Here is a 19,775-nt window from a genome sequence, read left to right as displayed (position 1 = left end):
CGCTAATGTTTTATTGACTTCCAACCACTAAACCAATATGATCACTGATGCACTGAGCTGAAGAAGTAATGTTACATTTCAAACATAACTGGGGAAATAACCGAAACTTCTTCCTTAGGAAAGGAGAAAGTATAAGAGTATAAAGGCAGTGCAAGAATAAATAAGAAAAAAACGGTGCAAAAATTGCCCATAGCATTATCCATCCATTATCTATACACCGCTTAATCCTCACTAGGGTCGCGGGGGGGGGGCTGGAGTCCTATCCCAGCTGACTCAGGTGAAGGCAGGGGACACCCTAGACAGGTCACCAGTCTGTCACAGGGCTACATACAAAGACAAACAAGCACTCTCACATTCACACCTACGGGCAATTTAGAATAATCAATTAACCTCAGCATATTTTTGGACTGTGGGAGGAAGCCGGAGTACCCGGAGAAAACCCACGCATGCACAGGGAGAACATGCAAACTCCATGCAGAAAGATCCCGGGAAAGCCGGGACGCGAACCAGGGATCTTCTAGCTGCAAGGCAAAAGTGCTAACCACTACACCACTGTGCAGCCCTCCCATAGCATTATATACAGATGATTTTATTCTTTAAACAAAAAAAAAACATGTAGAAGACTATATACAGAGGATGAGGTTTCAGGTATAGATAGATCGACAGATGAATCCTTACTGTGAAAATATTTAAAGACATTGAACATTGTGCAATATAAGGTCAGTCAGCAGCCTCAGTTCATGCACCAACACAACTTTTATGCATTTTTAAAAAATAAAAAATTACATGTTTCTAAATTTTCTCCATTTACAAGGCAGGGAGATAACCGAAACTTCTTCCTTAATAGTTCCTGTTTAGTTTGTATGCTGTGGTGTCAGGATTACTACACGTGGAAATGAATATCAAATTAAAATCATTTCCATATCTTGACAAGTTGTTGCGATCACAAAGTAAAATACTACATCACTGAGTTCCAGATATCTGCAACTGAATATTTTGTGCCTTTCTAGACACTCTGTGATCTGTAATTTGTGTATAAATGATAAACTGAGGCATAATGATGTTGAAATTGCACTTATTTTCATTTAAAAACTTCAAGTAAAAGACAGTTTGTTAAACGTGAACACTTTCAGAATGTATTTTTTTGCACTAAAACACAGGGAAATATTATAGGTTATTATTTTACTGGTCACTTGAGATCAAACTGTGCTGAATGTAGCTCCTGAACTAAAATGAGTTTGACAGCTCTGCTCTACAGAATAAAGATATGTGTCAATAACAGATTCTATTGGCTGTAAATATTGATTTAACCCTAAACCAGAGACTGACACTTTGTGCCTCTTGTCTTTATGAGATTTGCAGTAAGCCTAATTATCGGAGTGAAGGATGTTTCATGTATTTGTTATTTATTCGCTCCTAAAATCCTTCAACACCATCAAGCATCTGAAAGAATTAAACTGTTTTAAACACCATTAGAATATCAGATTTAATGTGAGATGACTGAATCCTGTTTTCTACTGTAAAATACTGGGAAAGAAGAGGACATTTTTGATGTTTAGTGCTTAGTTAGAAAGGAATACCATATGATAGGACTTTCTCCAAAAACATATCATGATGTTCCAGCCACTAACTAAACACACAACACTGTTAACTTCACTAACACAGAAAAACTTTATTGAACTGACTCACCTCCTCCATGAAGTCAGGGTATCAGCTGTGGAGACAAAAGACAAGCAAAATTAGCAGAGAATAATTACTTTTCACAGAGAATATTCACTTCAATTTGAACAGAAACTACCAAGATTCAGAGCCATTGAGTGGCTATAATATATTAAAACTGCCGTAAGGTGAACAGCAAACATCTGTGTTAATCCACTTTTCTTTTATTTTAGTCCATTAGTCCATTAAATGAACTTGGACTTAGTGCTAAATTCACACAAATAGAGCTTATTCTTTCCTTATTAATGTGCACCATTTATGAACGACGTCACACAAGATGAGTAAAGTTGAAGTGTTGTCGCTGATTGTGATGCTTCTTCAAATATTTCTAGGAAATTAGAAATCCTTTCTAAAAAGAAATATTTCACCTATTTGTTGAAGGTGAAAACATCCAAAGTGATGACTAAAAAGCTCACCAAGAGAAGCTTCTGTGCGGAGCCCACACGCATTGAAAGATATGAGCTGCAGCATAAGGAGTGGACAGAGAACGGGGATGAGTTTACTGGCCACGTCACAACCGTTTTTTTACTCTTTGCTTTCTTAACCGTCTTCGGCTGCCTAGATTCATTTAGCCGTTTTCTTAACTGGGTTACCTCCAAGAGCTCCATTTCCGAGTCAGAGGATGACAGCCTCATGACCGGGTTCCCCCCAGCGGAATTTGAGACTGTGACTCAGGGACAGTGTCATCAGGCATTTCTTCCGTCTCATCCACTCCATCCAGAGCACACTGTGGCTCCTCACAGACCAGTTTCTCCACCGCCTCCTCCCGGTTCCGGCTCTCCGGCTGAGCCTCCTTCGCCCGTGTAGGACCAGGAACCTCCACGCCTCCGGAGCCCCTCGCATCGGTGAGTGTCATACCCAGTTGCTCTCGTTCTTGGCTGTTCAGTCCCTCTTCCTCCTGGTCACTCACACACATTCCTCCATCCTCCGACTCAGAAACGGAGTTCTCTCTAACATCATTCTCACTTTTGTTGCATATATGAAGCCGGGTTAAATCAGACACCAATACTTCAAATTTAATTTTTGTGGGGGTTCTTTGTTTCCCAATTTATTTACAAGTAATAGAATTTCTAAAATGAGATGTATTCCCCAAAACTTAGGGCACAATACATTAGCAACTATATAAGCAACAGTACTAGAAACAGTATCCGAACCAGAAACATACAAGAAACATACGGCTGTGGCCCCTAGCACAAACAAAAAAACACAGTTACCACAGTGCTCTGTATAAGCCTTGGTGCTAAGCACAGAATGCAGTAACAAACAGTAGTTACAAATATTTCATCTTTAACAACACAAAAATACAATGCATATAATAACACACTCATATCTCATGGAACTAGGAGCATAAAATCATATACTGGAAATCCCATACCAAGCACACGGACGACTAGCATCAGCGGCACATGTACAGTGCTTCCATCCTTCAACCATCGGCACTCCTAAGCACAACACACAGACATAAAGTGGATCTCCAGTGTCAATAACAAACAATCCACCATTCCGTCATCATAGTTCACATTTCAGCCTTTCATATCGCAGTATGATTTACATTTTTCTTACGGTCCTGATCCCCGACCGTCTCTGCGATCACAACTTCCGGTATTCTGCCCTCTGACCTCCAAACTACCGGAGGTACAACAATGACCATACGCCCCCTGCTGTCCAAAATGAGAACCAGCAGAAGAGCCACAAACAGGCATTTCAGTGGTTTTTTCAGTTTGTTTTATTGCCTCTGTTTACCACCTGGTTACATATACAATTTGCAAGTTGATTAGGACACAGCTCGCATCGCCTCACCCTCGTTCTCATGTCACACTCCTTAGCGTAATGACCCTGCTCCCCACACACATGACATTTAAAATCAGGACACTCTCTGAGGATGTGGCCCGGCTGAATACACAATCTACACACCTTTACCTGTCTATCATGTATCACACGTACATATTCTGGTCCTGTTACGGTCATAAATTTAGCTGAATATGGTAGAGACTGAACATAATCAGTGAATTTAACTTTAGAAAACCTCGTCCCATCTGCTATGCTATGTTTACAACTCTTTTTAATTGTTTATTTGTATTTTTAGTGTTTAATTTTGGAATTGAATGTTTTGTATTTTTTATGTTTATCTAATTAAATATTTTGTCTTTAATGTTTTATATTCATTTTGAATTATTTAATTGTATTTTTTAATGTTTAGTTTTCTTTTTAAAAACGTAATTGTATTAAATGATTTGTTTTATTGTATTTCATTTCCCTGTTAAAAGATTGTTTTCCTTACCACCGTCACCTTGGGACTTACTCTGGGGTTCAGGCATATGGGTTCTGTAAAGTGTCTTGAGACAATTTGACTGTAATTGGTGCTATATAAATAAAATTTAGTTGAATTGCTTTTAAAATTTTTCATCTTTTTTTTGTTCCTGTCAAGGTTTTTACCCCAACCTTAAAAATGAAACAAATCCTCAAATCACAATGCAAATACTTGTGTTGTGTGTGTAGCACTTACAATGGAAATATGCTGCCATTAGGTGGCTTAAGGGCTAGACTATGGAAAAGGTTCAGCTCTGGGAACTGTGTGAAAATTAATGAACACAAGACACAGAAATTAGGTTCCCGGTAATGTATTAAAATAATCAACAGAAAACACTCACTGCATGAAAAGCCAGATTATCGACCCTGTGAATCACTGAAAACCTACTAAGTTCCCCACAGTTATTGGTTGTTCTCAGGCTATGAAGTTCATAGCCTGAGAAGCCTAGCCTAGCTGGCGGGTGAGGAGAAATACCTTGAATGAATCATGTCTGTGGAGTTGGGGGGTGTGTGTGTGGGGCAAGGGGGGGAGTGAGACTTCACACCTGGGGCATGGCAGAGGTGTGAAAACTAATTAGCATCTAGCCTGCCTGTCTAGCATGACTCAGGACTACGATTGGATGAAACAAGACATGACAGCAGAAAAAAAACTGTGTCATGATTGGTTGAAAGATCTGTTGCTACTGGTCAAATCCCCGCCCCCCGCCCGCCCCCCCCCCCCCCACCTCCTCACCCCCAGTCACACACAATAATAACGCTTATTATTATTAATATTTTAATAAGACATTAATAAATATGGGCCATATAGTGTATAATTACCTGCATACTTGTTATTGTTAACCAATGGGCTATCCTACAATCAATGACATTAATTTATTGGAAGGGAAAAAATATGACATGTTGAGACATGTTGAAAAACAAGAGCTTTATTGAACAGTCCTGAGTTCCAGAAATCCGAAATCAAAATTAAAATAAACTGTCTTTAAAAACAAAAAATTTACAAAAAATTTTGACCAAGTTCATCTCTCACTCCAGGCTGGTCTCAAGCATCAGCTCTGGCTTAAAATGTTTTCTGGCTGCTGCCGTGTTGTACTTCAGTGGCTTCAGTCTATCAGACGGCTGTCCATTGTGAAAACACCTGTGATGTAGAGCTGTGTACTTTACATCAGCCTGTAGGGCTGCACACAGGTTGGCAAGCTCCTGGCTGTGGAAGGATGGAGGCCATACTATCCATCCACGCACCCCGTCAACGCTGCCGTCCTCCTCATCTGACATCATGTCAGCTGTGATGCTCTTCCAGAAGTCCTCTTCATCGGGAGCAAGGACTGTCTTCCTGGCATCCAGCAGATGTGAACACAATCAGTACAGGAAATCAATACTTTTTTTTTTTTTTTTTTTATAAACAATATCTTTATTGGGTTTTATATTATGAAAAACTTAACAATACACTCAACATAAAACAAATAAAGAGCAACATGATCCCCCCAAATAAATAAAAAATAAATAAAAAAGTGAAAGAATGAAAGAGAAAAAATAAATAAATAAAAAAATAAAGTAAATAAATATAAATACACAGCATACAGCTCAACAATTCAGCACCACTGTCAAAATTAATTGGCCTCATAACATCTGAGAAACTCAGTTAAAGGTGACCATATTTTCCCAAAGTCCCCTCCTCTTCCTCTGACAATATAAGTAAGTCGTTCTAGTACAATACAAGATGCCATCTCTCTCACCCACATAGGTATTGAGGGTACGTCCATTTTCTTCCAGTATAAAGATATCAGCCTCCTGGCCTGCAGGAGTCCAAAATCAATGAGTGTTAACTGACTTGAAGTGAAAATACAGTTCTCTGGAAATATACCCAACACACACGTCCTTGCGTGAAGAGGCACCCTCACACCAACAATCTTAGACAAAGTTCGTATGACTGATTTCCAGAACGTCTGTAATTTTGAACAGCCCCAAACACAATGAAACAGAGTACCCTTTTCTTCTAAGCATTTGCTGCACGTGTCTGGGATATTGGGCGACCAACGATTCAGTTTGATCGGAGTTATGTAAGTTCTCATCAACCATTTATATTGGAGGAGTTTCATCCTTGTGTTAATTGATTGAGTTTGGGCTTTTAAACATGCACTTTCCCAATCTACTTCATGTATATCCTCTTGAAGATCAGATCTCCATGCTTCCAGCTTGTCAGTGGTGGTTTCCTTATCATGTGCCAATAGAGCTGCATAAAATAAAGAAGTTTGACCTTTCTCCTCTAAGTTTTGGAGTGTAAGGTTCTCCAGATGTGATAGCGGAGGTTCAGATATAATGTGTTTGTATTTTGACATGATGAAATGTTTTACTTGTAAATATTTAAAAAATGTTTCTTTGGAATGTCATATGTTTGACATAGTTGGTCAAATGTGAGCAGACCACCATCCCTATAAAGGTCTGCCACCTTCTGTACACCTTTATGTGCCCAAGTTTTGAAACCTCCATCTGCTCTTCCTGCCATGAAGCACTCATTGCCCCATATAGGGGAAAGACGTGAAATAGGAGGGAGATCGCCAACATGTTGATGTGCCCTATACCAAACGTCTATGGTATTTTTAAGAAAAGGGTTGTTTGTTATTTTCTTTAAGCGTTTGGGATTTGCAGAGTACAGATACAGTTTTAATGCAAGGTTTGGTTCTGATGTTTGTTCAATATTTACCCAGGCTGGGGGTATCTCAGTTGAAAAGTAAAACATGGCTGAGCGTAACTGTGCAGACCAGTAATACCATTTCAGATTTGGCAGTTTTAGCCCTCCTCTTTCGTATGGCAGGTACAGCAAGCGTAGTCTCAGCCTGGACTTTTCATTATTCCAGATGAATGCATTAAAAATACTGTTTACTTCATCAAAGAATAATTTTGGGGGTGGTAGAGGGAGTGATTGAAAGAGGTATAAGAACCTTGGTAGCACGTTCATCTTAATCATGTTTATTCGGCCAATTATTGATATGGGCATTGTCATCCATCTATCCAGAGTTGCCTTCACTTCTCTAATCAAAGGGTCGTAATTTGTTGCAACGGTGGTTTTAACATCAGGGGTAATTTTAATTCCAAGATACACAAATCCCTCGTATGCATTAATAAACGGGGTTTGTATGATTGATTTTAGCCTTTCGTCCTCATTTAAAAATAGTATGGTAGATTTTGAGTCATTTACAGTATATCCAGAGAACTGTCCAAATAGTTCAATTTGTTGCATTAGGTTTGGTATGCTGGTAGACAGCTTTGTTAAGAAAACTATCAAACCATCAGCATATAGAGCCAATCTGTGTTGTTGTTCTCCTATACGGATACCAGACAAGTCTGTATGTGTTCGTATTGCCATAGCCAAAGGTTCTATAGCCAGTATGAATAACATTGGTGATAGTGGGCATCCCTGGCGTGTGGAGCGTTCTAATGTAATTGGTTTTGAAACTATATTATTTGTTAAAATACTGGCAGTGGGTCCTGTATACAAGATCTGAATCCATTTAAGAAAGTTAGTTCCAAATCCGAATCTTGGCAGAACATTAAATAAATATGGCCATTCTATCCTATCGAAAGCCTGACGGGCATCCAGCGATAATAAGGCTGTATCTTTTGCATCAAATTTCTCATAAATTATATTGAAAACTCTCCTAATATTGTGGAATCCTTGACGTTTTGGTACAAAGCCATTTTGATCATTATGAACCAATTGTGAGATGTAGGGGTCTAATCTTTTTGCTAGAACTTTACAAAGTATTTTAGTATCAACTCCCATTAGACTTATTGGTCTAAATGATGAGCGTTCTGCAGGTGGCTTACCAGGTTTTAAGATCAGTGTGATCATTGCTTGTCTCAGAGTGGGTGGGAGAGTTCCATTTTGATAAGCTTCTTTATACATTTTAAAAAGTGGGATTGTTAATTTTTCTTGAAAAGCTTTATAAAATTCACTCGTAAATCCATCCGGCCCAGGGGCCTTACCACTGTTAATATTTTTGATGGCCTGTGATATTTCTTCAGTTGTTAAATCTCTGTCTAATTCCTTTTTTGAATCTTCTGCTAGGGTCGGGAATTGAAGTTGGTCTAAGAATGTTTCTTGTTCCACTGAAACTTGAGGGCATTCTGACTTATATAGGGTTTGATAAAACTCTCTAAAGCTGTCATTGATTTCAGATGGGTCTACTGTTAAGTTCCCTGCAGAGTTGATTATACTGTTAATCGCTCTGTCACTATGCATTTTCTTAATTCTCCATGCCAGGAGCTTGCCAGCTTTTTCTCCCTGATCATAGTAAGATTGCTTTAGCCACAACAGATTTCTCGCGGCCGCGTCGGAGGATAATTTATTATACTCAGTTCTTAAACGTAACAGTTCACTTTGTTTTAACTGGTCATCGCCAGTGGTTAGGTCTAGTTCCAGAAGTTTGATCTGTTTTTCCAGAATTTCAATCTGTTTCTTTTGTTTTTTAGCCTTCGTGCTCGTGAAACTGAGAATTTCACCTCTAATGTATGCTTTAAACCCCTCCCATCTCACCGAGGCACTAGTTTGGTCTGTATTTAATTCAAAGTAATTATGTATTTTTTCTCCTACGAATTTAACAAAGTCAGGATTCTGTAGCCATCTTGCTTGAAATCGCCAGTTAATGGGATTATTAGTAAATTTCTCTATGTGGACATTTAATGAGATTGCTGCATGATCACTGATCACTATGCTATCATACTGGCATTTTTTAATCCTTGATAAAAGTCCTCTTGAAACCAAAAAATAATCTATACGAGATTGTGATTTATGTATACTGGATTGACAGGAGAATTCTATTTTGTCTGGATTCTGCTCCCTCCACACTTCCACCAGATTAATATCTGATATATATTGATTTATTACTTGTCTAGTTTGTGTTTTATAAATGTCTGAGCCTGTTGAATGATCTATAGTTGGGTTTAAAGTGCAGTTAAAATCTCCTCCAATTATGTAAGATCCTTGTAAAGTAGATATTGTAAGAAAGAGATCTTCAAAAAATTTAGGGTTATTTTCATTTGGTCCATATATGCTCACTAGATTCACTGCAAATGAGAGAATATTGCCCTGAGCGATTACATATCTACCAGCAGGATCTTGAATTGTTTTAATCATTTGAAACGGTACAGTTCTGTGGATCAGGATAAGTACCCCTCTGGCATAGTTATTATATGATGCATGTACAACTTGACCAGGCCATCTGTTCTTTACAAGTTTAACATCAGACATTGTCAGATGTGTTTCTTGAAGAAAAATTATTTTGGATTTAAGCTGTTTGATCCTGTTTATAACTTGCTTCAATTTAATCAATCTCCTGAGTCCCCTGACATTCCAACTTGTAATTTTTATATCAGACATGTTCTGGATATTTACTTGTTCCATAAGTGGTAGCTTTGTTCTGTGATGTAAATGTACTAAGACCCATTGCTGATGCTGTATTAACATAAAATACATAGAAATTCTTAAAAACCAACAAACAAAAATAAACCTGTAATTGGCCCATAAGACTCCAAATCCCCACCCTTACTCAGAACAGTAAACAGGGGCTTATACTAATCCACTCTACAGGGGAGTAGTTGAACTATAAGAACCTGACCTCAAAAGCCACAGTGGTATCCGTCAACCACGCAATACCATATTTTAAACTCTATGAACCCAAACAAACAGTAGACAGGTTAGATAAGCCAGTAAGCTATTTGGCAACAGTGTCTCTTAATAGTGTCCATTCTGGCGCACAAAATGTCTTGGAAAAAATAACACTTTCACAAAAATGAATAACATTAATGCAAAAACAGAGAAGAGGAAGAAGAACTTAAATGATTATAATGGCTTCATGAAAGCATTATAGAGGAATGCCTTTTACAAATTAAATTACATAGCTGCTCGGAATTAGTAAGATAAATGTATAACTGAAAAAGTCTCAAGTTATTGGCTCATCTTATATCCACACATTTACGGAGTGTTTAATGGTTAAAGCCAGCTTGTTGTGTGGTCCAGAAAGTGAACAGCTCACCGCATTCCGTTAGTTATCTCCGGTGTGCTTGCGATGGAACTCCTCTGCTTCCTTTGGAGCTGATAACAGCTGAATTTTCCCATTGTGGAGGATCCTCATCTTGCATGGGTTGTACTGGAACCCGCGGAACATTCCTTTTTCGGCGAACACTTTTTTGACAGTGTTGAATTCGGATCTCTGTCGAACGGACTCAGCTGATAAGTCCTGGACAAAAAAGAGCTTGTTTCCATCGTGTGTAATGTTGTGCTGCTTTGTGGAGCGAAACACGAACTCCCGATCTTGAAAGTTCAGAAAACGGATAATGACTGCTCTATCCATATTCGGTTTCGGCGAGGCGAGGGTACGATGGGCCCGCTCTATCGTGAAGGACCTGTCGGTCTCCAGCCATCGTGGTAGCATCTCCCGTATAAACTCCATCAGCGGCCGCTTACCCTCAGTGCCCTCCCGGAGGCCAAACAGACGTAGATTTTTTTCTTCGGCTCCGGTTCTCCAGGTCGTCGGTCTTGGTCTCCAGGTAGGCGATTCGTTTCATGGCTCTGTTGAGATCCGCTGTTTTCTTTTCTAGGTGTTCCTCTGTTGACATGATTCTGTGCTCAGCTTCCTCCAATCGTGTAGCATTGGCGGCGACATTTTGCTTCACTTCTGTCATGTTGTTCTCCAAAGCGGTTACTGATTTAGTCATTTCACCCATGAGGCTACTTATATTGTCCAGTTTAGTTCCAAATCCACCGATCTCGGAGCGGAGTGACTGAAGTTCAGCTAGTACCGCCGTGAGGTCGGTTGTGTTGCTAGGGCTAGCGGCCCTCTCCCCATGCGAGTCCGGCGGTGGACTATCAGCTTTACCTGGCTTTTGGGAACCGCGCTTTCGGGTGAAAATGTCACAATCCTTAGTTATAGTCGTCTTGGACATTTTCTCAATTCAGTTGGCTTGTCTAATGTAGGGTTATTACAAGTTTTTAATGCGGGTTACACGGAGCCTCCACTTTATGCTGCCTTCCGGGTCCGCGGCTCCATAGCGCCCCGGAAATCAATACATTTAATAATTTAACAGAAAAATAATGTCATAGTGACCAGCAATACTATTCTAACCACATTTTGTATAAAACACACAATGTAATGAATCAAACTAATATCTCTTACCCTCTTTCTTCTGTGGTGACTCGGGGCAGAAGACTTCATGGCCTCCGCCTGATCCGCCATGTTGGGTTGACTGTAGCGGTAGTTCCTCCGTAGAGTTTCAAAATGCTTTTTACAATCAGCTGGAAAACAGTTAAATGAAGCCGTTATTAGCTTTATTATTATTTCCTGCTATTTTCAGCTATTGTTAGCTTTTGTTTCTGTTGATGAAATCGAAAAATTTAGAACAATTTTAAACAGGATACTTACGTAGAAGGACGTCTGTCTCCACATCCTCCACATCTGGACTTCAGCCAAAGTTTTAACTAAATATGTCCTGACTGTCTCATTGTGAGGTGAGCCCAGTCTGTGAAAATAAATCAGAACATTCATTTACTACTCACAGCAGAATAACTGCAGAGTCAACTGTAAAGTCGTTTAAAACAGTTTTAAATTAGCAGACACAATTTGAATGGATGCATGAATTGTTTACAATCTACAGTACAACAATTTGTGTGCATTCAGCTGACAAAGAATTATTATACATGCTTACAGTAAACATTTTTCTCACAAAAAAGAAACGAAAAAGAAAAAAGAATAAACAGTCTCACCCTTGTTCCTAAAAGTACAAAAAGGCAAAAATAAAGTCACGTTTGTTAACAAAGATGGAGGACTACATGCTATCACTGCTTAACGTTACCAATTCAGAGCACTGTGCTAAAACTCGCTAAAAATATCCCACAAATGGAATATATTCTTACCGCAATTTTAGGACTGTGCTCTCCTCTTTTCCGCTGAATTTCCTCGCCGCTGGAGAAAGTGTTTAATTTTGCTTCCATGGCGGCTATCCTCTCCTCCAGCTTCTCCTCCAGCGGTCCTCTCTGGCCAGACAGCCGGCTGATAACGCTCAATAGTTTCTTCTCAGTGTCTGTCGCGGGTCTGACTGGAACCAGTCGGTCATGTTCAGGCTGTTCTATGCGAGGAGTTTGTGGTGAGTCGGACTGGTGATACCGGGCCGCCATTGTAGAAACTCCCTCTTTTCGACCGGGGTGGAGCCCGTTCGGAGTTGGAGCCGGCGCCCGACTTGGCGCCGGTTTTTTGTGTTTCGACCACCGGAGCTGCGGCTCCGGGCTCCAAACTCTGGGGCCGTTTCGGGCACCAACTCGTTGCTGGGCCAGAGGTGGCCAGAGTTGAGAGCCGAGCACGTCACGGGCAGAGGGCGGGGTGACATCTAAAAACATCTAAAAAGATAAACATGGATATGGTCATCAACTTATTGCGCGTGTTTAACCGCTAAGTAGTCAATGCAAGCGTAGTCGAAGCTAAGTAGCTAAGCTAACGCTAGCACGTTTACTGTTAAGTATCCAAACGTCTTTGATAATTACCTTTCTTCTCAAACGTGATCGCTGGGCATTGGAACGGCGACGCCGATGGGTAACCCCTAACAGAAGGTTTTGCTGTTCAGCGATGGCGAGACACACTAGCAAAGCCATGAACACCACTCCAATGAAGTCCTCCATTGTTGTTGTGTGGGTTTCCGTACAGCGTGAACGCTGTTGAACGGCTACGTACGCAGTGACGTACACACGTTTTGTGGTGGCGCAATGACGCAGCTCCAATTTTGCTCCTTCTGAATGGAAACACAAACCCGTTCTGGGGCGGCACGAGATTTGAACCAAAAAAGCACTGGCTCTCAACTTTGAACCAACCTAGCACCTGGTGTTCTTTGGTCGAAAGCAAGACGACTTCTTTGTCTGTTCGTGTATCGCGCGGTTCTTGCGAGACGACGCGTGTGATTGGACGAGCAACTCTAACGTGATGACGTCAGTGACGCAGCATTCCTTAAAGTAACATGCCGACTTCTCCAGGTCAACAGATTTTCTCTATGCCTGCAAGATGAACTTCTTTAATCAAAAGAAGAAAAGGCTTTGCCCTTTACTGTGATGCCTCTGTCATATCATCCTAGATGAGCTTGATCTACACTACCAGTCAAAAGTTTGGACACACCTTCTCATTCAGTACATACATACATATGGAATTATGTTGTAAACAAAAAGAGTTAATATTCAGTATTAATCTCAATGTATAAATAATACAAATAAATAAAAACCATTGAATGAGGTGTGTCCAAACTTTTGTCTGGTAGTGTGCATGCAGTGTTGATAATGTATCATCAGATGAACCCTGAACACTGTAATTACAGTTGATCATTTTGCCATTTCATGCAAACTTGTAACATATTTGAATGACAGATTTAGAGCAGAAAGGTCAGCATATGTACAGACCTGATCAAAATCTTAAGACCAGTTGAAAAATAGCTAGAATTTACCTTTTGCACATTTGGATCTTAATGAGGTTTTAAGTAGAGCTACAATATGCAAAAGCAAGAAGGGGGAGTGAGACAAAAAGCACTTTGAAAAAGTAATTTATTGAAAACAACAAGTAAACTGAAATAGGCTGTTTATCAGCTGATCAAAAGTTTAAGACCATCGCTCAAAAAATTACAAAAAACTCTCCAAACCAGAACAAAAAATGTTCTCAGTAGGACTCAGTAATGAGTAGCTCCACCGTTCTTGTTAATCACTTCAAAAATTCGTTTGGGCATGCTTGATGCGAGTGTTTCCAAGAGGCTGGTGGGAACATTTCTCCAAGTGGTGAAGATGGCTTCACGAAGGGCATCAACTGTCTGGAACTGATGGCCATTTTTATAAACTTCCCTTGCCATCCATCCCCAAATGTTCTCTATGGGATTTAAATCAGGGGAACATGAGGGATGGTCCAAAAGAGTGATGATATTCTCCCTGAAGAAGTCCTTGGTCAAGCGAGCATTGTGAACTGCAGCGTTGTCCTGTTGAAAAACCCAGCTGTTACCACACAGACGAGGGCCCTCAGTCATGAGGGATGCCAGCTGCAACATCTGCACGTACCCAGCTGCCGTTTGATGACCTGCACCACCTGAAGCTCCAGTGTTCCACTGAATGAAAAAGCACCCAGATCATGATGGACCCCCCTCCACTGTGCCGGGTAGAAAACATCTCAGGTGGGATCTCCTTGTCATGCCAGTAACGTTGGAAGCCATCTGGACCGTCAAGGTTAAATTTTTTCTCATCACAGAATAAAACTTTTTTCCACCTTTCACTGTCTCATGTTTGATGCTCCCTGGCAAAGTCTAAACGCGCAGTTTTGTGGCGTTTTAGGAGACGAGGTCTTTGAATTCATTTTTTGTTTTTGAAAACCTTTTCCCGCAGATGCCGTCTGATGGTTATTGCGCTGCAGTCGGCACCAGTAAGGGCCTTAATTTGGGTCGAGGACCGCCCTGTGTCTTGACGGACAGCCAATCGGATCCTCCGGCTCAGCGCAGGTGTAATTTTTTTGGGTCTACCACTTGACTTTTTTGTTCCATAATGCTCAGGATCTTTCAAAAAATTTAGAATGACTGTCTTACTGCGTCCAACCTCAGCAGCAATGGCATGCTGCGAGAGGCCTTGCTTATGCAGCTCTACGATCCGACCACGTTCAAGAAGAGAAAGCTTCTTAGCTTTAGCCATCAGGAGGGCATGACCATGTGAATGCCTGACAGAAGATGAGAATTTTGAGCAGATTTGGGCTTTTATAGCCTGTGGTCTTAAACTTTTGATCAGCTGATAAACAGCCTATTTCAGTTTACTTGTTGTTTTCAATAAATTACTTTTTCAAAGTGCTTTTTGTCTCACTCTCCCTTCTTGCTTTTGCATATTGTAGCTCTACTTAAAACCTCATTAAGATCCAAATGTGCAAAAGGTAAATTCTAGTTATTTTTCAACTGGTCTTAAGATTTTGATCAGGTCTGTATTTGCTAGATGGTGTTTTTTAAGGAATCCATCCTTGAACCTCTGACAGAAACAAGACCAGCCATTATGAAGCAGTTCATAGCTATTAATGTCAGGTCAGAGAGTACTATATATAGACGCGTAATTGCAGGAGTTTCCAGGCTTCATCACCATCCCAACAGACATTTTTATGGAAAGTCGGTAGAAGTTTGGAACTTGAGGGGAACAGACACCTCATGTCCATCATCATTTCTACCTGTTGAGGGCATTGCTGGAAGATGTGTGGTAAACACATCCACTGTACAGGAAAGCAACATAAGAGAAAAGGTGACTGTAGTCATGCTGCTCTGCATGGTGTTTGAGATTTAGGATTTTCACAGTGTTGAAAAGTGCCTGTGATGTGCTTTTATTTACTTTTATAAAAGCTGTATGAACCCTGATTCAAATAAAGTATAAACTGTATAGTTTTGTTTGTGTGTCCTTTTTCTCTTAAAAAAACTAATGCAAGTGTGAAAAGTCAACCCCCACCCCTAACCCCCCTACCTTACACCCTCCACACCCACCACTCTGATTTGCATTTGTATAGCTCACAGCATTTTCACTGACACTGGAAAGCTCCCCCCCTGGGACATCAGCCGTCCACGTTAATTCCTGGCATTTCTCGGTAGTTTTTTGTGCTGCCTGCAAATTGCAGTGCACTGCCATTAACTTGAAATTCCACGGAAATGTTCAGTGCTGTTTAAAGACAAAAATCCCTACTTTCATGCAGTGAATGTATCAAGGGAAAACAATGACCAAAATAATAACACAAAACAATAACAGAAGTCAGAAACAGAAAATCAGAAAAATCAAACCTTCACCTGTCATTCAATCAATTCAAATCACAATAAAGCAGCTACACTTTAAACAATTTAAAGTGACTATGTGCTATGGTCAATGTCAATAATGCAATGACAGTTCTAGATTCAGGTGAATGTGGTTCCACTGTTGCCAATGGGGTGTTAATCAAAGTAATTAATCCATAAAACAAGTTGAACAAGTCCAAACAAGGTGAAATGAATCTAAACAAGTCCTACCACAGCATTGGGGAAGGGATGAAGCTGTAAGGCTTGAGGCCTGCCAATGAGTGGGGTGGGTGAAGGGCTGAATCTTTTCATACTGTTCCAGTTCTTTGGAGGGTAGCTCGCCATCAATTCAAATCATCCATTGAAGCCTAACCTGTTCAGCAGACAGGCTTCATCATTATCATCATCATCATCAGTCACTCATCACATTTTTCATTAGTTGCTCACCAGTGTTCAGCAAAATGTTTGGTTTCTGTTGGTGGAATCCAGAAGTCCAAGAGGACGGTTGTGGAGTTGAAGGTCTGTTAGCATTAGCATGAGCATTAGCATGATACCAAACAGCTTCAACTTGTTTCACATGAATTTTAACTCACTTTCTTTGATGCTGTGGTTTCCAGGACTGTGAAAAGTGAATGGGTTTCCAGTGATGAGTGGTGTGAGCTGATCCTGCTGTTCAAGTCGCTGTGTGTGAATGACTGAATCTGGATGTACTTCAAACAAAGGAACAGGGGTGGATTCCAGGTGGGAGAGAGACTGCCGGTGATTGGCTGAGGGGTTGAGTGACAGTGAATGGATCCAATACTGTGGAAGTGACTGATTGTAGTCGTCTGTTCATGTTGGGATCCTTGAAGACCATCCATCCATCCATTATCTATACACCGCTTATTCCTCACTAGGGTCGCGGGGGGAGCTGGAGCCTATCCCAGCTGACTCGGGCGAAGGCAGGGGACACCCTAGACAGGTCGCCAGTCTGTCGCAGGGCTACATATATAGACAAACAATCACTCACACATTCACACCTACGGGCAATTTAGAGTAATCAATTAACCTCAGCATATTTTTGGACTGTGGGAGGAAGCCGGAGTACCCGGAGAAAACCCACGCATGCACAGGGAGAACATGCAAACTCCATGCAGAAAGATCCCGGGAAAGCCGGGACGCGAACCAGGGATCTTCTCGCTGCAAGGCGAAAGTGCTAACCACTACGCCACTGTGCAGCCCCCTTGAAGACCAGCTGCAGCTAATTCTGGTTTGTTGTTGTTTCTGTTGTGGTTGTACAGTAACTCCAGATACAGGATGCAGGACACTGAATCCAGGTGAGCTCAATCCATTCACTTTATTTAGATTTATTTAGAGCAAATTCACAGCATTTGTCACCTCACAGCGCAGAGCATAGTAAGGTACAGACCTGATGAATTACAAACACAGGACAGAAGAAAACAATCCAGAGTTGCCTTTGGACTCCCAATGAGCTCCAGTGAATCAGTGAATGAACGAACTGGCAGATAGTTTGAAAGCATCAAATGTGGAAAAAAAAGGTTCCCAGTGGGGACTCGAACCGCGATCCTCAACATGACAGACACACAACTTATGTGTGTGCTATCTTTCACGCGAGGTCGTTTGTAGAGTTTGTTGTAATGATGCTAGCAAGAGGTTGTCATGCAGCCAATGTGTAAAAAGAGCCTTGTGCTGGATTCGAACCGAGGACCTTCTGGATGAGAGGCAGATAACTTATCACTACGCTATCCTTCCTCCAGGGTGTACCCGTTAGTTTTCGTAAATGATGGTACACAAAAGTATTATGGAGGTGACGATCATAAAGGTACGAAGGTGGATTTGAATCGGGGACCTTCAACATGAGAGGCAGAAAACTTATCTCTACACCACCTGTCCTACAAGATATTGCTCTAACTGTGCTTAAATGATGCTATCGATTAGTATTGGTGCAACCAAAGGACAGATAAAAGGTCAGGATGGGTATTTGAACCATGGACCTTCAACATAAAAATAAACCCCAAGACATATATTGCCAAAATCCATAATAATCCATATAATCTTTATTTGCACAAGCCCCAAGTGAAAATGACATCAGTCTGTATTTGTAGAGCATCTCATGAATGTAGCAGCGCCGTTTAAATGTTTCATAACACAGAATATAAGTGAAGAGTATATAGGGTTACAGACAAACATGGCAAATAAGAAACGTGCTCTTCAATAGTTATTGTCATTATTATTACTAGTAATATTATTTTTGTGTCCACTAGAACCCATACAATCATCTAGTGTAGTCAAAGAGGAATGTGTGCATTGCGAGTCAAATCCAAAACAATCCATGAACTAACGACCACGTCTTGATTGCACTTCATTTTATTGACCACAAGATGTACTACTCGAGCTGTGTGTGTCATTGAGGCCTCGAGTAATGAAGCATGTTTTGAATTAAGTGTCGAAGCTTCAACAAAGCCTCGATCAGCCATCACAACCTACAAGGTGTTGCTGTAACTTGGCTTAAATGATGGTATCAATTAGTACTGGAGCATCCGCAGGACAAATAAAAGGTGTGAGTGGTGATTTGAACCATAGACCTTCAACATATGAGGCATAGAACTTAACACTACACCACCTTTTCCTACAAGGTGTTGCTGTAATTTGGCTTAAATGATGGTATCAATTAGTACTGGAGCATCCAAAGGACGCATAAAAAGTGTGAGTGAGGATTTGAACCATGGATCTTCAACATGTGAGGCACAGAACTTACCTCTGCACCACCTTCTCTGCAAGGTGTTGTTGTAACTTGTCTTAAATGATGGCATCAACTAGTACTGGAGCAACCAAACAACAGATAAAAGGTCAGGATGCTGATTTGAACCATGGACCTTCAACATGTGAGGCACAGAACTTACCTCTGCACCACCTTTCCTACGAGGTGTTGCTGTAACTTGGCTTAAATGATGGTATCAATTAGTATTGGAGCAACCAAAAGACAAAAGGTGTGAGTGGGGATTTGAACCACCAACCCTCAACATGTGAAGCACAGAACTTACCTCTGCACCACCTTTCCTAAAAGTTGTTGCTGTAACTTGGCTTAAATGATGGTGTCAATTAGTACTGGAGCAACCAAAGGACAAATAACAGGTCAGGATGCTGATTTGAACCATGGAGCTTCAACATGCGAGGCAAAGAACTTACCTCTGCACCACCTTCTCTGCAAGGTGCTGTTGTAACTTGTCTTAAATGATGGCATTAACTAGTACTGGAGCAACCAAATGACAAATAAAAGGTCAGGATGCTGATTTGAACCATGGACCTTCAACACGTTAAGCACAGAACTTACCTCTGCACCACCTTTCCTACAAGGTGTTGCTATAACTTGATAGAATAACTCTATTCACAACTCACCACCTCCACAGTACAACACCAGGAACATACCCTTATCAGATGCTTGGTGGACAGAATGCAAGATAAAGAAAAACACAGTTCACTGGCAGTTTGCTACACTTGTGGATCCATCAGCAGCCTCCACAGGTATTTATTTTTTCTTCTATTATGAATCAGAAATGACTACTGACATTTGTGGTGATGATGATCTTCACTATTATTCAGAAGTTCACATGTGGAGCCTTTTGGATCAAGATGCAAAGAGAGTCTGACAAAGTGCTAATGCAGTTGTGGAGGTGAACCGGTACCTGGCTGATCTCCTCTGGAAACAAGTGCAGAGCCGCTGATATACTGGACCACCCACAAAACTGTTTACCCAAACCTGTATGATGTAGCCAAACATTTCCTGTGTACCTCAGCCTCATCTGTGCTGTGTGAACGGGTTTTTTCCAAGGCTGGGGAAATAGTCTCTAAAAGAAGAAACCGCTTGAGTCTGAAAACTTTGAATAAACTGTTATTTCTGAATAAAAACTCATGAGAAGTTCCACAAGCACACCCTCTTT

At 40.8% G+C, this 19,775-nt stretch overlaps 1 long non-coding RNA gene across 1 annotated transcript; it reads left to right on the top strand.

The window, feature by feature from the left end:
* Positions 1–14,137: 14,137 nt before the first annotated feature.
* Positions 14,138–14,880, top strand: LOC129348330 (uncharacterized). Its single transcript, XR_008600863.1, has 2 exons — positions 14,138–14,272; positions 14,429–14,880. It is a non-coding gene; the product is annotated as an uncharacterized LOC129348330 (long non-coding RNA).
* The last annotated feature ends 4,895 nt before the right edge of the window (positions 14,881–19,775 follow it).

The sequence above is a fragment of the Amphiprion ocellaris genome, chromosome 24 (genome assembly GCF_022539595.1).
Source record: "Amphiprion ocellaris isolate individual 3 ecotype Okinawa chromosome 24, ASM2253959v1, whole genome shotgun sequence".
Taxonomy (NCBI): Eukaryota; Metazoa; Chordata; class Actinopteri; family Pomacentridae; genus Amphiprion; species Amphiprion ocellaris.
The sequence above is the reverse complement of the archived record's forward strand: the minus strand, read 5'-3'. Positions and strand labels throughout refer to the sequence as shown.